Source organism: Diceros bicornis, chromosome 14 (assembly GCF_020826845.1).
Source record: "Diceros bicornis minor isolate mBicDic1 chromosome 14, mDicBic1.mat.cur, whole genome shotgun sequence".
NCBI lineage: Eukaryota > Metazoa > Chordata > Mammalia > Perissodactyla > Rhinocerotidae > Diceros > Diceros bicornis.
The window spans coordinates 45,213,755-45,226,831 of record NC_080753.1 but is presented as its reverse complement, the minus strand read 5'-3'; the positions used below and the strand labels follow the sequence as shown (position 1 = coordinate 45,226,831).

The following is a 13,077-nucleotide window of genomic DNA, read 5'->3' as shown; positions in this document are numbered from 1 at the left end:
ACTGGGGCTTTGGGGGAAGAAAAATAAATAAAACTATACAAATAAAATAAAAACACCATTTCGAATAGTTAGTACTATATCCTTTTATACAAATGAGGAAGTGGAGGCTGAAAGAGATGGTATAATTTGTGAAAGTGATACCATTAAAGTGAGGATACTGGAATGTAAATCCAGGTCAGCTTAGTGGTTAAAAGTTAAAACTGGAATCAGACAGACTTGGGTTTGAACACCAGCTCCACCACTTCCTAAACGCGCAAACTTGAGTCAACTGGTTCAGTTTTCTTATCAATAAAATGGAGATCTGGATGTTATCTAACTCATCTAATTGCTACAGGGATTACATGTAAATAACTTGGTACAGTGCTTTGTAACTATTATTATGGCTAGTGTTGGTCTTATATCTGACTCCAGACCCAACATTTCCCACTATCCCAAACTGCTTCTTCTAAAAAGCCAAAAGTGAGGCAGCCCAGCTCATGACTTCTTGCCAGATCCTTGGGGCTGTGATTATTCAACAATTTCCACGAGGAGAAGGTGAACACAATATGTACATAATAGTGTGTCCCAAAATCCTGAAAACACAGGGGAAATAGTATGCTTATTACAGATTAACAATTAGACCCATTGATTTAAATTTAGCAGGACTTCATCTGAAAAGGTGTCCAGATATTGAAGGAAAAACATATTAAAATATTAAGTAGAAATGAAACTAACATGCTGTTTTATAATAACTTTATCCTACATTTCTTCTTTTTTATGGAATGAAGATAGAGAGATAGATGATAGATAGATATAAAGAGATATATATTTATACCTTTATAAATAGGTAAAGAAACTAGGTTAATTAAAACACATCATGGAGATTTCCTCTCCTGGTCCCCTGAGACTGAGCCTACCCACTACAGAAGCTTTAGAAAGTGAAGTGATACTCTGGATGAGGAAACTAACATTACATCACTGTTGTCCTTTCAGGTTAGCAAACAAAGGCTGGATACAACAAATTATCTAAGTCTGAGCCAGATACCTTTGCCTTACTAAATTACAATGTTGGGGAATTTCCACTAGTCTTGGGATGTGCCCTGTGAATAAGCTACTTCCTAATTAGACCGCTTAACTCACTTGACCTTTTCTTACTGTCAACCATGTGATTATTCTAGGGAAAAAAAAAAGAAATGAGAGTGGTTAATGAACTTATCTGGCATATATTTACCCTTCCATTTTGTAATGTGAGGAGATAAAGATGCACAGCTTCTTTAAAAATTTCACCAGTTAGATCAGACTTGTGCTGTAGGATTTAAGACAATATACTTATGGAAAGAGCTGTGACTCAGTACTAGCAGAGCTGTTTTAGACCTGACTTGGACACTTAGGTTGGTCAACTCCTTTAGGCTTCAGCTGCCTCACGTGTAAAATGTTTGTTACCTCAGTTTTCCTATTTGATTTGACTTTGGAAGGATGAGAACAATAACTGAAATGTCACAGAACTTTATTGTTGTTGTTGTTTGCTTGTTTGTCTTCAAAGCTTAGGTTTTTATCTGTGTTAAAGCAAGAATTTCCTAGACGAGCCAGTCAGAGAGGAGCCAAGAAATCGCAAATCACTGTAATATGATAGTATCAGTACATCTTAAAGGCAGTGGTATCTACTCACATAGAGCTTGCAGCAAGTTTTAATTCTGACTCATTTCCCCTGAACTTATTCATTTTTCTAGTTCTTAAAGTTTTATTATTTTTTTAAACATAAAGTCTCAAACAAAAGCAATTGACAAACGATCAAATAGGAGTTTATAGGGCTAATAAAAACTTTCTATCTGAACCATTCTACCAGAATGTACTAAACTATTAAAAAAATTCCTCTTTAGAGGAATTTACATCAAGGATGACCATGAAAAGAATAAGAACAGAGATGTAGAAGTTGTTTGGAAAGGATCAAGTGGTTTTCAAATGTAAGCTGTTAGTATGTAGCTGCTATTTCAGAAGCATAATTTGACTAATTACATATAAAAATGTGTAATAGTAGATAAACATTTTAGCATAATAACAATGTTTTCAATCATTTTAATAAATATAATTTATCACGGTAACCTTGTTCGGCATATTTTAGACATAATTTAAGATGTAATCTTGCTCTGTTTTGGTACACTTCAGTTACTAGGGTATATATCCTTATATTAAATAAAGCTCAAGTTGATGGTGAGCCATTGAAAACCAGATGATTATATTATTCTTTGGAGTTAGAGAATTTGCCATCAATCATACGAAACAGTGTTTACCAAAGTTAATTTCCCATAATGTTATTCTAAAGCAGGCTTTCTCAATTGTGGCATGACTGACGTTTGGGGCGGGATAATTATTTGTTGTAGAGGACAGTCCTGTGTGTTGTAGGATGTTTATCAGCTTCCCCAAACTCTACCCACTAGATGACAATAGCACCCACCCATTTATGGCAATCAAAAATGTCTCCAGACTTTGTATCCTGGGGGAAAAATGACTCCAGTTGCGAACCACTTTTCTAATGTTTCATCTCTCCCCAATAATTTTATGATGGGATTCGTATGTCAAATTCAGCAATAGTATGACTCTCTCTCTTTTTTTTCCTTAAATTTTTATTTTTATTTATTTTATTTTTTGCCCCCAAAGCCCCAGTAGATAGTTGTATGTCATAGCTGCACATCCTTCTAGTTGCTGTATGTGGGACGCGGCCTCAGCATGGCTGGACAAGCGGTGCGTCCATGCACGCCCGGGATCCGAACCCGGGCCACCAGCAGTGGAGTGCGTGCACGTAACTGCTAAGCCACGGGGCCGGCCCATATGACTCTCTCTTAAAGATCCACATTTGATATTAGCATATTCAAGATTCCAAAAAGTCTTACTGCAAAGAAACCAATTTACTTTTGTTTAATTTAACATTTCCCAAATATTTTGACTACAGAATCATCAGTCTCTCAGTAATTGCTATGATAAATTTCTGCACTTTGTTACAAAACACTGGTGAAACTGTTTACATAAGCACTTGATTCACTTAGAAGAAATTCTTAAAGCTTCAGAGTTCTTATTAAATGTGTGATGTATTTATATACCTTTAAGTTAAAAAAATCTTTATTTAAATAACAATAATAGCCACAATGTCAACCATAGTAAACTAACAAAGTTTTTATAGCACATAATGGTTTACAAAATTACTTGGCGGGTATGAAATAATAGAAAATGTATATATTGGTCTCTGCCTCTTCTTGGCACAGAGCTCCTACAACCCTTGTAATTTCCTAAGCGATAAGAGCACTAGAAATGACTTTTGTTCTAGTATTTGGTCTTTGACTCTGGTTCCTGACACAGAGCTCCTAAATCCTTGGGATTTCCCTGGTGATAAGAATGTCTTTTGTTTTAATGAGGCAACTCTTGGTGGGCTCCTGGATAGTCAGGATGGGGACTAGTCATGACCAAGCCATGCTTAGAAGCTTGGAACATTCAGCCCCACTCCCCATCCTCAGGGAAGGAGAGAGAGGCTGGAGATTGAATTAATGAGGCCTCCTAAAAATCTCAGTAGTATACAAGGTTCGAGGAACTTTGGGATTGGTGAACACGTGGAGGTGCTGGGAGAGTGAGTGGCTTGCCCAGAGAGAGAATGGAAGCCCCACATCCCTTCCCAGATACCTTGCTCTATGTACCTCTTCATTTGGCTGTTTATCTGTATTCTTTGTCATATCCTTTATAATAAACCAGTAAATGTAAGTAAGTGTTTCCCTGAGTTCTTTGAGCTATTCTAGCAAATTATTGAATCCAAGGAGGGGATCGTGAGAACCCTGATTTATAATCAATCAGAAGTACGGGTGACAACCTGGGACTTGTGATTGGCATCTGCAGTGGGGGCAGTCTTGTGGTATTGAGCACTGAAGGAATTTGACGCTAACTTCAGGAAGGTAGTTTCAGAATTGAATTGAAATATAGGACATCCAGCTGGTTTTGCAGAGAGTTGCTTGATGTGTGGAAAATCCACACATCCCACGTCAGAAGTGAAGTGATGTATGGTAGTAGCATGAGAGTAAAGGAGAAACACACAGGGAGTGTTTTTTCCTTTTACAGTGAGCATTCATTATTTACTTTTAAAAATATAGATATTAGTATTATTCTTGTTTTATGAGTTAAAAAATAGAGTCTTAGGAATGTGAAGTGACTCGCCCAAGGTCTTACAACTTTGAGGTGGGGAGCAGAAAACCAAACCACATTCTCAGATTCCACACTTTTGGTTGCCTCCTCACCCATCATAGTACACATTGTAGAAGTAGCCATTTCAGCATACTGCCACCTCTCTCCCACTGGGTACCAGACACGCAATTAGGGTGAGATCTCCCTCCCTTCTCCCGTCTCCAGGGGTGATTAGCATCATCAACTCAGCTTAAACTCATCCAATATTTACAATGACAGGTTCAGTGATAAGCCCCTAATCTAGGCCTAAACTACTTAGAGTATGGCATTTGAATGACTTTTAGGAGTCCACACTTGACCTAAGTTGGTCTAGTCAGAGAGGAGTCTAGGTCTTCAGTGCAATAGTTAGAGGGAAGGAAAGCCTTTTGGTCAGGACAAGCAGACAGTCAGGTAAGCAGGTGTGAGGCCTTTGACTGCTGGAGCTTCTTTGCTGCCATGTGAAAAACTCACCTGCATAGACAGCCAACACATGGAAGACAGACCCAGAAAATTCCAGAGGAAGAGATGCAGAGCCCCATTCAAACCACCTAACGCCAGATCTACCATTTGCTGTTTTCAATCATCCAATATTTCCTTTATGTTTTTGCCTATCTGTATTTGGGTTTCTGTCAATTGCAATAGAAACCATTCTTAGTAATATACCTGAAACGGAAAGAGTAATAAATGACATGTCATTTCAGAAGGTAGCTATCACAGTAGAAAACAAGATACTTGATTTAAAATTGTTTTATAAATTTGAAACCACCATGTATTTATATTACAGCTCCTAACTGAGGTATGTCTGAGCTGGATTGCTGTTATCACAAACTCTAAAACAGAATGAAAACAAATGCCAGGTGATATGGTCAGACAGGATTAGTATGGTAACTCTAAAGGAATGCTACAGATGACCAGCTAACTGCCAGACGTAAAAAAATATCTGGAGAGAATGGCATGGGTGTAGCTTCCTAAAAGAAGAAAAGTCAGGGTGAACAAAGAATTCAGTATGTAACAGTGTGATGCTGTTTAGGCAATTCATCTGAAAGCAGTAAGAAAAATAAGATATCAGTTGCCTTATTTTTGAGAAAATAGATGAATGATCCTGCTTAATTATTTAATGTACTGTGGAGAAATTAGAATTGAGGAAAAAGATTAAAATCAGTCCAAATATTTTTCTAGTTTTTCCATAAATAGATTCTTATAAGAATTGTTTCTGTTTCAATTCCGTATCTAAGATCTCGTTCATGCAAGAGACACATTTCTTTGTTCTTTCTGCAGCTAATAGTTATTTTAATTTGGTTAGCTTTCTGGTCTTGCAGTTCAGACACATTCTTAGGAATGGGTAACAAAAAAGGCTTCTTTAAATATTGTCATGTACCAGTGCCATGCAAAGAAATGCCCCAGGTGTCACTGAAAGAATCTCAGAGTGAATTGCTAACTCTTAACTTGGAGGAGCTATGAAATAATAGCTACCAGAAGCTACTGCCTAAGACAATAATTGGGCTCTAAACAATTCTGAACCCATCTTTATTGTCTTAGGTAGTGGCTTTCATTTACTAGGAAAAAAAAAAAAACAACGTCAAGTAAAAGGGAAGAGGATCTATTGACATGGCAACCTTCTAGTGGAGTCTCAAAGAGAAAGATATTCCTGGGTGCACAACACATCTAGAGACCTGAACAGCAACAATTTGGGGTTCTTTATTGTATACCTGCTATGCCAATAATATGACACAAATACTTTCTACGTGCTTACTTTGACAGTCCTATGAAAAGAATAGTTTCCTTACCCTTTATATTTTTTCTCTACTGAATTTCTCTGCTTACTCATAGTTTCTGTTACCTCATCGCTGTCAAAGTCCATTATTGTCTTTCCAGGCTGATTTCTACAACATTTAACTTTGGTTCCTGCTGCTAAATGACTCATTCCCCTAGAATTTAACAGTTCAAGAGAATCTCATTTACTGAGCTCATCTTTTGTGAGCCAGGCCACATCACAGTTTCCTCATCAGTTTTTGTGTTGACTGCCCTTGGGTATGGTGTCCCACCTCTTGGTCCCGTTGGGAATGGCTAAGGAAGTGAAAAACTGTGCAATAAGATTTTTGTGAGGCAGTTTATCCTAGTAAGGAATGTATCCATGGTGAACAAGGTACTTGACATGTCTAATGTAGTTCAGCTCCTAGTAACCAGTAGAGCAAACTGCCCACATCCCACTCACACAATTTCAAAGTTGGCTCCACCTAACACATTCCACCTATCACATTCGTTGTAAATACAACCACATCTTGCAAATAGAATGCTATTAATCTTGTGTCAACTCCATCTACTGCCTCTAGAGGCAATGTCAAAAGGTCACATCAAAAACTGCTTGATGATCTTGGAGTCTACTGGGCAATGGTCAAGACCATTGATCTGAAGCTATGAAATCAGACTATGAAATCTGGCTCTGATATTTAATATCTGGACAGTTATCTTAATCTCTTTATTCTTCAGTCTTCTAATCTATAAAATAAGTATGCTTCTTACCTACCCTATAGGACTCTGGGGAGGATTAATTGAATCAATGTATCTAAAGTACTTCAAAGAGTACGTGGAACACGGACAATTAGCTATTTTAACTATTTAATTTTAATATTTTAATATTTGAAATTGTATCGTTGAAATCCATTCAGTTTTACTTGTCTCCACTCTGCATCTGTAACTTACACAAATACCACTAAACAACTGATATAAAATAGTAGTAAAAACATAGAACTGTCATAAGAGCTAACTATTATGAAAGAGATGAGAAGAAACCTTCACTTCTCCATATCTGGAGCTACGTACTTTTCATTTGTTCTGGTCTTGAACATATATTTCATTTTCTACAATAGTTCACTAACCTTGAAATAAGTGGTTCCCATGGTTGGTACTATAAGGTCATTTATTGTGGGATGGTAAGATATTTACCAGGAGGAGTAACTCGAAGGATATTAGCTTGCTACCTAACTTCTTCCATAGTGAATAGTCCTGATACTCCTCTTCTTCAGCAATCACAGATTAGGACTTCATTCTGCATCGTAGCCACAGTGATGCACTAAGTAATTCCAATTACCCCATGATTTCTACCTGCTTACACCTGACTCCTGGTACAAATTCATGTTTTACTTACTCTTTCTGTTACAAGTAAACAGACTCGTTAAAGTGGCCTCAACAAAAAGAAAGCTTCTCTTAGGAACATATGTGATTCAGATCTGGAACAAGAGTGTTGAGCAGAATTGAAGCAGCTGTAGGAGCCGGCTTTTCTATCTTTATCTCTCAAGGTAAACAAGATTCTGTTTTTTAACGTGTTTGTTTTTTTCTGAGTTTCTATTCTTTTATAGCTTCAGTTTGCCATATTCACTACCTTAAGGCCCCAACACTGTCTCACAGCTTCCTTCTCTATGCTGGTTTTGATCTTCAGCAATGACTACCAATTGCTTGATTTTCTCTATGCTTCTCAATTAAAATCCCAAAGAAAGTGAATTGTGTTGGCCTAGATTACTAAGTTGTAGGTTCTGTATAGCTAGTAGGTTGACTACCTCTGGTCAATATCCACTCCTACCCAATCATTTACAGAGGGAGGGGAGGAGATTTCATTGTTTTACACAGGGCTGCCTCTTCCTCAGGGGTTGTGGACAGGGACATTTCACTTAGCAGGATCTGCATGCACAAAAGGTATTGCAAATAGCATGTTAATATAATAGCCTAAGAGGAAAGCAAACCTTATTCCTCAAGACATGATACTGCCCACCAGATTTGGAGGACCATAAAGAAATCCTCATATTTGGTGATGTCAACTCAGTATCTTGGAAATCATCCACGGTGGGAGTATTTACTCCATGGGAAATCAGCAAACACTACAAATAAGAGCTTCCCATGTCTGCACTACCCACCAGCCCCCACCCTCCTACAGCTGTTTTACCAACACACTATTGCCTCTTACCCAGTAATTTCAGAAAAAAAAATTCTATTAACATGGGCCAAGCACTCATTGCTGAATCTATTATTGTGGCCAGAGAGTAGATTAAACAGGTTATCCAGGCCCAAAACTTCATAGAACTAGTGTGTTGGTCAGCCCTGTTGGAACCGCAAAGACAAAGTGGAATACAAGTGGTTTCAAAATAAAATTAAGAACGTTAGGGGGCCGGCTCGGTGGCATAGGGGTTAGGTGCACGCACTCTGCCACAGCAGCCAGGGTTCGGATCCCTGGCGCTCGCTGACACACCGCTTGTCAGGCCATGCTGTGGCAGTGTCCCACATAAAGTGGAGGAAGATGGGCACAGATCTTAGCCCAGGGCCAGTCTTCCTCAGCAAAAAGAGGAGGATTGGCAGATGTTAGCTCAGGGCTGATCTTCCTCACACACACACAAAAAAAGAATGTTAGAAGAGAGAGCCATGAATAACGAGCATGCAAAAATCACAAGGCAAGCCTCTTGAAAAATCTGAGACATGTTTCGATCCAGAGGGCAAAATGGAATATGGCAAGCAGTTAAGGTCATGAAAGACTGCAGGACACTGGAGAATTGCATTGATGTTACTGGTTATATTTTAATACTCTAAAATAGAATTCTTTATTAAACTTATTTCATTCATCACAACTTTTCTAAAGTAAAATATACATTAAGTGTAAGTAAGAGAATATAAGAATATATGTTTATTTTTTCCTCTAGAAAATAAGAATGACATCTTCTATACTTTATGATCATAATTTAGTGTAATTTACCTATTAATTATAGATAGAGCACTCAATCTTACAATCACATGGGCATTTCCCCAAATGCTCCAAAATTAGGTTGTGCGTGTGTGTTCAACTAAAGAGAAAACTTAACAGCATTCAATGGTTATAGCTTATTCAAGTCCACACAGTAAGGCCTGTTGGTTTGCGCCAACTAACGTGAGCTCACGTAACCACACTTCTTGTCAAAGTTAGAGTAATACAGAAGTAATGAACAACATTTGCTTATGGGTCTCCTATGGATACAAATGGAATCATTAGAAGGTAGCTTCACCACAGAAATCATCCCTACTGGTTTACTGAGGAGTAAAACCTAAATGCAAATAATACAGCATCTTGGCATCTTGTATTTGTCCCAGCTGAGGCTAAATGTTGCCAAGATTCACAGAAGTTCCAAGGGTTCGCATGTGATACAACCATTTGACTACACCAACTTCATGTTCTCATGAAGCGTTGAAAGCATAGATAGAAAGTAGTTGGCTTGTCACCCCCCACCCCCAATAAAAGGGCATTTCTGTTTCTATTGTTTTCTGTATCCCTGGACTCTCCTTCACCAGAATCAAGAATTTGGTAGTGTCAGGGACAGATGAGAGCAAAGATACAGAAAACTCCTTGATTATATTCTACACTTCTGACCTTCAAATATACCCAAACAAGACTGGGATTTTCCCACTCCTTTTTGCTATATGTCCCAATAGAAATGCCAAGTATAAAAACAAAGGTACCTGCAGTGATTTAAAGACATTAAATAATCAACCAATGCCAATCCTTCCTCTTTGACTATTGATCAAGACTATTTCATAGGAAAAGTGATAAAGATATTCACCATACTTGTTAATAAAAATTCACTGATACTAAATAGATTGAGGAGCAGAAAATTAAAGCTGGACCCACTCAGTCTGTATTGAGACTACGTGACAAGAGAATACAGTCACAGTGACCTTTTCACTATCTCTGCTGAATTGACTTTGATATGGTTCCTTTCAACCCCTACAGGAACAAGAAAACCACCTCCTGTGGAGGTTGAGACTTACATGGGGTCTCCCACCCTTGCTAAGGTTCTGGCTCAAAAGAAAGGTCAGGAAAGCTGCATACTGATCACATTCTAAACCTATTCGCCCAGGACCCAGTGGAAACCTGGATTAATGAGATTGATAAACTCTGACTTAACCTTTAGGACAGTTAGAGAAAAACACCCCATGGTGATCATTCACGGCCAATAGGAGAGGCCATCACCAACCCTCAGCTCTCTTAACTGGCTATTGTTCCCAAGACACCTTTGAATCACAATAAAAAATGGTAAGTGTGCAAACCTTCCTTTCTTCCTCTTTCCTTGAGTGAGAAGGGGAGAAATAGGTCAACATTTCCATAACAAAGCAATATGTCAAAGTTACTAGAATGTTATGCTTATCAAAATTATTATTGATAAAGTATGTTTATCCATGCCCACATCATGAAAATTTTATGTTCAAATGACTCATTTATGTCACACTGGTATCTCTAATGTTTCTTTTTAGTTCTTCAACTCAGGGTGAAAATGGGAATCAGTCATAAAATGTTCAAAGTATTTGGGGGAAAAAAATCCCATTTTGACAGAAACCCAAACAATATATGCATACTGTTTGTTCATAATGAGAAAAATAATATTTGACATATAAGAATAATGACCCTCCAAAGATGTCCATGCCCTAATTCCTGGACTATGTGAATATGTTATCTTATGTGGCAGAAGGGACCTTGCAGATTGTGATTAAGAATCTTGAGATGAGGCGATTAATCTGAATTATCTGTATGGTCTCAATATAATCACAAACAAGGGGCTTATAAGTGAAAAAGGGTGGCAGAAGAGTCAGAGTCAGAGGAGGAGATGTGACAACAGAAGAAAATTTAAGAGTGATGTGAAGGCTAGCTTTCAAGATGGAGCCAGGGAATGAGGGTAGCCTCTAGAAGCTGGAGTGGGCAAGGCAAGGAATTCTTCTAGCCTAGACCCTTCAGAAGGAATCTACCCTGACAACACTTTGATTTTGGCCCTTTGAGACCCATTTTGGACTTCTGATCTCCAGAACTATAAGTAAATACATTTGTCTTGTTTTAATCCACTAAATTTATTGCAATTTGTTACAGCAGCAATAGGAAACTAATACATGGTCTAATAACTTTATAATTAAATCATTGCAAAGAATCTATGGGGCAATATATATAAACCACCTAATTTATTGCCCATTGTTAAAATGATTGTCAATAAATCTTAGCGGACCCACCCTTAACTTTTCAAAGAATTAGGCCACCATTGGACTCAGTGAAGACCCATGACTAAAATCTAATTATTTCCTACTTATATTCAACACAGTCCATGTTATCTGCCTTAAAAGTATTTGCAATTGCATCAATTTTTAAAAATCTATTCCTCTAAGATTAAGCCTACTTTATTCAGTATGTTACCTAGTTCATTGTTGGCAATCAATAAAACAGTATTCAGAAACTAGGGATAAGCTATAAAGATCTACCCCTTTGTGATCTAAAAACTAAAACTAGTAAATTCACATTTTAAAAGAGTTAGGTGACTTTTTAAGTTCCTCAAAATTGAGTGAGTTATTTAAAATTGGCACTAGGGGCAAACAAAATGACCAAAGAAATATGTCTATATTTTTATTTTAAAAGAATCTAATAAGAATAAAATGTTTCACAATTGCATCAAACTTAGGAAATTTTAAATACTGCTTTTAAACATCACACATATGAACTGAGAAATGTTATCACTCTTAATTATCACTAGTTTATATAAAAAAGAAGCTTTGATATATTTCTTTGATATATTTATCAGGAAAGAGAATGCTTTTACTTCTCTTGCATTTGTTCAAGAAAAATTCTAACCTCAGACTACATCTCTGCATTTGGAGATAACAATAATATTCTTTCTATCATCCAGGAAAAAAGCAAATATGGGAAGCCAAGTGGATATTAATATACAAATTTAAACACCTTCATGGGAGGATTAGGGTGGGACTAAAGCATGTTGTTTTTTTGTATACTACAAGATTTTTCACTAAGAGAGTCAGTAAATCCTTGCTACAACTTGGAATCATTATTTGGAAAATTTTAGAAGTAGAGACTTCAAGAAGGAAAATAATTTGGTTGCAACCAGAGTATTTGGCCTGAGCCCCATTTGTACCCTGCAGGTGACCTGATGGATGTCACACTTTCACAACTGTACAATCTCTACCTTCAGGTCTACAACTGAAGTCCTAATTGCCTATACAATTTAGGCAAAATCAGGCAATGAGCATTTTTTTTACCAAATTATCTATGCATAGAGTAAAACATTGGTTATTTCTAAAAATTTTGTGTTTATATGCTTGCAGATTAAAAAATATATATACTATAGAAATATACACAAAATTATGATCACAAAGGAGATATTCTTTTGTAATCTGCTTTTTTCTGCTTGAATCTATATGTCAGTCCTTACTTAATGATGTTAATTTGTTTCTGAATACCCCACTACTACATCAAAAGCATTAAATGAAAACATATTTCCATTACTTTTATTGGGGAAAAAATATGATATATTTAATTCCATCCCAGTTTTTGCTGACAGAAAAATATTTTACTTGAATAAGTTTATATTAGTAATCAAGGATGATTTGGAAGTAAATAGATACACTTTGTATGTAAAATAAAATGCAATGAAAGTTTATTTTACTCACCTTAGGAGGAGGAAGAGACCTCATGGAGAGTGATGGGTGGTCCAGGAGGGGTGTGAATATGTTGCTACGGAAGGTGTTTCCTTTCTACATCATTTTCTTCACCTGGTTTTCAACCCTTTTGGTCCTGTGGTCATCTTGCACTTCAACGGCTCTTACAAATAGAGTTATAGCGCAGAGAAACACCTTGAAGGCAAACAAAGTTCAAAAATGAGGGCGCTTCAAAACATGAGGACGTGGCACCAACGCCCAACGGTCGAAGAGGCAAATGCCTTTCACTTGACCTGTCTTCTGGGCAAAGGCACTCCAAGCAAAACATTGTTCTTTGGGCTCATCCAAACATGAGGCACCATTCAAGTATGTTTCCTACAACATTCTTCTTACGGAACCAAGTGGGCTCGCCCCTGGTGAGTTAAATAAAACTCTACACTAGTGGAA

General features: G+C 37.3%; 1 long non-coding RNA gene across 2 annotated transcripts in view; it reads right to left on the bottom strand.

Annotated features, from left to right (window-relative positions):
• LOC131414097 (uncharacterized) overlaps positions 1-12,840 on the bottom strand; it is a 64,923-nt gene extending 52,083 nt beyond the window's left edge. For both annotated transcript variants that reach the window (XR_009222108.1, XR_009222109.1), the window contains exon 1: positions 12,643-12,840. This is a non-coding gene — a long non-coding RNA (uncharacterized LOC131414097). The remainder of the gene's footprint in view (positions 1-12,642) is intronic.
• Positions 12,841-13,077: the final 237 nt, after the last annotated feature.